Genomic DNA, 4,872 nt, shown 5'->3' with positions numbered 1-4,872 from the left:
CCCAAATCTTGTCAACGGTCTGCCAAGAAATTGTTCCTTGGATTGCAGGAGCACCCTAGGCATTAAAATATAAACAATATATGTATGTACGCTCAGTCTCACCTGTGCTGTTCTGATCGTGCATTACATCATACATTAACACCCATGAGTGGTGAAAGATTCCTCTCCTGTGGCACTCGTTTGTATGTGTTCTGTCTTGTAGAGACTCACTAAGCAGAACCTAAACCTCTGTAGGCAGAGCCGCTGGGGCCCTTGCTCTCTGCTGCGGCAGCTGGCCGGGGAAGGTTTGCATTTTCCTACTGTGTTTAAACGCACAGGTGGCATCACCAATGCCCCGTATCCTGTCCGCGATAGCCAGCTCCAGTAGTCGGACTGACGCGCTGGTGCGTGCCCTCCAGGCTGCTGTCTTCAAAACAAGAAAGAAAAACTGTATAGACTATAGTGGTTTGTCCTGGTATTTATTAAACTCTTCCTACCGGTGTCTCGAGCTTCACAGTTTGCTCCACTTCCCCTGCGTTTTCTCACCTACTTGTTTAGTATTTTAATTTCTAGATGGAGCAGAAAGCTAGTCAATGTTACCGGGGTCAGAGGAGGATACAGAGAAACATAGTTTTGTCGTGTCATCACCTCTTCCAAGGAGAGAAATCCCAACATTTGGGCAGGTTTGGTGTCACTCCTGTTGAATAGGTTGACAGGCCTTTGGCAGGCGGGTTTAAAATGTGATTTGAAGCTAGGGCAGTCAAGAATCTGGATTTTGCAAGCCTCGCTGCACATCATATAATAGCCTTGACATGAGCAAACACGTGTCAGGAGAGAGCGTGTAACAGCCAGGCTCCCTCGTCCAAAAGACACAATTTGTCAGGTTTACCGTCTCTTTTGAAATAGTCACTGCAAACATAAGGATGTGTTCTAAAACTTAGTACAGGTATTTTTCTTTGTCAGCCTTATTTCTAGGAACTGGAGCGTTTAGAAGCAGCTTCTTTTCTGTATGTTGCAGGAGAATTATCTGATAACCGCAGGAATCTGAGGCAAAACACATTTAGCTGCAACTTCCTTGTAATGAATTTGCCAAGGTAAACAACCGTGTCCCATAAGTCTCTTCCTGTAAACTGTTTCAGAAAATATCCTGAAATGTAAGATACGTGCGTGCCTGATCCATGATTTAGTGTGGAAATTCCTCTCCTAAAGCGCAGAGTCCACTTAAGTCTGATTTAGCTGTAATTTCTTATCCAGTGTTTTATCCAGGTATGTGCCGTGACAGTGAGACTTTTGTTCTTGATATTCTGATATCTACTGAATTTATTTATGGGGTTTTTTTTTGGGGGGGGTTGTGGTTTTGTGTTGTTAATCCAGCCAAATCGGAGAATTTCCTGGTTATGACTAATAGAACAAAACACAATGGCAATCTCTTTGTGTCCAAAAAAAAAATACATTTTTTTTTCCCTTGCTCATCTTTCTTAAAGACAAAAATCAAGAAATGTGGAATCTATTTAATAGAGCACCCTGGGTTATTTCATACTTAGTTTTTGTCCTACTCTTCTCAAGTTTATCTCTAAAACGAGCTCGTTTCCAGTGGGCAGGCAGAATCCAGCTAATACCTATTCCCAAAAGAAATGGAGGGAATACTTCAATACAGGCAGGTGATGTGATCTGTGCGGATAAGATGTAGATGAGAGGGACTGACCGCGTAGTTGGCAAACTGACCGTGAGCGGCATCGGCGCTGGCAACGGGTAAGGCTTGCAGCAGCAAGCCTGGCTCTGGCTGCAGGATACGGCACTGGTGCTGCACCGAGCCCTGGCTTTGAAGGGTGTCTGCGAGTGGCTCGTTTTCAGCCGTGACCGACTCCTAGACAACGTATGGTGTCGTCCGTGGACGTCTTGGCACGTCGCTTTGCGTTACGCTGATGCGAAGCAGGCTTGGGGCCGACTTTCGGGGACTCTGCTGTCAATGGACCTCTGTGAAACGCGTTTTTGAGACATGTTTCATTCGCCCCCACGGAGCTGTGCTGTGAGCGTCGTGAAATGAGTCAAGGTCCACGTGGGAGATGCTTCTCTCGGCCTCAGGGTGGATGAGGGATGCACGGCACAGCCTCGAATCCCAAGGTGAAGTCACACACAGATTGTCCCTTCTGTAAAGAGTTGGTGGGTTTTAGTACCAGTATTTGAATGCACCTAAACCCTGGTCTTGCCTACTGCGCCGGCTCGTGGTGAAGGACCTGTTGTGCTGCTCTCTGGGAAAGCCGGTGCTTTTCCTCCTGTTTTCTTCAAAGAATAAGTGAGTGATGCTTTGTAACAAGGAAGGGACAGAATTTGCCTTTGCAAGTGGAGTTGTGGTAAACCCGTGAGCTCTTTGTACTTCAGAGGAAGATAATACAGGCTGATGTGCGGGCTAACCTTAACCTGGGAAATAGCGAATGCTTTTGGTGCCCACAGCCTGTATTACAGCAGCAGTACAGGTTGTACAGAATTACCCGGTTAGGCAGAATTCTCTGTTGCTGTAGAACAACGCGCAGTACAGCATCTTCACCAAGGAAAACAGGATATGGCCTCAAGCTGGGAACCAGGATCCTGTCATTTCCAGCACTTAGACTGACATCTTTCATCATCTCGGGCAGATCGCGTAATCCTGTGACTTCAGTTTCCCCGCTTGCACGTGGAACTACCGTTAACTCAAAAAGCACTGTAATTTCTTGTGACCTTCATGCTCCACAGTCTGTATTCGTTAGATTCTCTGTTTGACCCTCCTGACGGCGAATGTCGTGCTCACAGGACATCACGTAGTATTTCACCGTTCAGAAGCAGGCAACTCCGGGTGACTTCTGACACTCTTCTTGTTAAGAGGCGTGAACACCTCCCGCGTTTCCAAGTTACCATTTGGAAGAAGGCGGCCCAGGGAGGTGGTGCTTTGCCCAGGGAATGGGACCGCAGCGAGTCAAGCAAGGATCGGGTTTTGAACACTTAATCATAGCCTTTTCATCGCCCAACCCCTTCATAGCGGTACACACAACCGCCTGCAGCGTGCTGCCCGCAAGAGGGGTGTTGGAGAACGCTTCACTGAGCACCTGACTATGCTGTAAAAATACCGTTCTCTTCAGCGGACTTTCACTTGGAGACACGACGACGCTAATACTGTATCGCTGATCTCATGGAATTTGAGGTTAATGTGAGTTAAACCCATCTCTGCTTTACAGCCGGTTCCATTTTATAATCCCACCCAGAGGGGCTCTTCTTTTTAGTGCCCTCCGGGGGCACGTTGGGAAACTGATGGGACCATCTCTGCGAATAAACCCGGATTTCAGCTATTTGTAGAATAGAACCTTAATCTTGGCAGTTGTAAATGGTTTTCTTAAAACACAGACTCGGCTCGGACACCACACTGCCTTGCGTACAGATGCCTGTGGGGGTACTTTAAGCTAGTAATGGCCACAGCCTTGTATATAGGAAGATATAGAAATTTCTTCTAAGAATGTAAATATTCCTATCTGTAACTAAATTGATTCTTACCCTAGTTTTTTTTTATAGAAAAATGCTTGTTATTTGTACAATTCAGATTAAAATCAGATCTGGAATCATCTTTAAAATGAAGCATTCTCACAATTTCTTTTTTACATCTTCATGTTTTCCCGTGTTATTTGTGTAACAGAGCTCCTTTCGTTTGTTTGCGGTCTTGTAGGCTTTACCCTTCACCTTGTATTTTTTCCATAATTTTTTTTAAAAAATCATTTGTTCTAAGCAAAGAGGTGGTCTTAGTAACCGGAGCCCTGTCTGTGCCTGCTGCCCGTGCAAGAGGTGGATGGGAGGTGGGTGCCGGCGCAGCGGTGTGGGCGCTTCCTTCCTCTCCTCCCTGCGGAGAGGCTGCCGGTCAGCAGAATCGTCTGCTGAAAGGTCGTCTCGTGGCGCCTGTTCTCGTGGAGCATCTTCCAAATGTCAGCAACACAGAGAACCGGTAGTGCAACACGGATTTAGCAATGGCAGGTTACTGAAAAATTGCTCGGGGTTTCTCAGAGATGCTACTTAAATGTCTGTAGGAAAACTGTATGGGAGTCTTCACGTGGCCCGCGACAACAAGCCGTGCGAACATGGTCGCTAGATTCAGTCTCTGGGGTTTTGTGGAGTTCCCCCGCGCGTGCTGCGTTAAGCTCTGTGCTCGTAGAGAAGCAGAAGTACCACCGGCAAGGTCAGCTGAGTTTGATACGCTAGGAGGTTGAAGAAATTAGGGACTCTGCCTATCATCGCCTGTTTTTTTTTCTCTCTGTGGTCAGCATTTAGCCCATCTTGTACATGATACACGCAGTTTCTGGTTTATCTGTAAAAATCGTCGCCCGTCTTGTGAAGAAATAGCTCCTCTGTGTTTGGACCAACCTCCACAAACTGTCCTTAAAACCTGGGCCACTTCTGTTCCTCTTGTATGTTTCTTACTTCCTTTTAAGTGAATGCAGCAAACCAGTAAGGAAGTATGCAGATGAGATAATGGGGCAGCAGGAATTTACTTAAGATGTTTACAGAACTAAATGCTTGGCTGACCGTCTACAAATAAACCCCTGCTGTCGGTAGCCGGCGTTGCTAATTCGAATCCTTCAGGGAGGGATGGAGGCAAGGCCCAGCAGAAAGAGAGGAGAACCCTTTCAAGAGACCCACCCTTGTCTGAAAGGACCACCAGGGCTGGGAGGTGAGGGCAGGCATTCCTCCCCAGGACCTGCGCTTGGTGCAGCAGCGTTTGCCCCAGGGCAGCGCAGGGGATGAGATTCCCCCCGTGGCAACGTGTGAAAGCTTCGTGGTGGGTTTGTTTTTTGGCTTGGGTTTGGGGTTTTTTTTTTTCCCCTTTAAAATAAACAAAGCAGTGCAGAGGTTTGTAGTGCAGCAATCCTGAGA

This window comes from Phalacrocorax carbo, chromosome 8 (assembly GCF_963921805.1).
Source record: "Phalacrocorax carbo chromosome 8, bPhaCar2.1, whole genome shotgun sequence".
Taxonomy (NCBI): Eukaryota; Metazoa; Chordata; class Aves; order Suliformes; family Phalacrocoracidae; genus Phalacrocorax; species Phalacrocorax carbo.
This window is presented reverse-complemented; position numbering follows the sequence as displayed.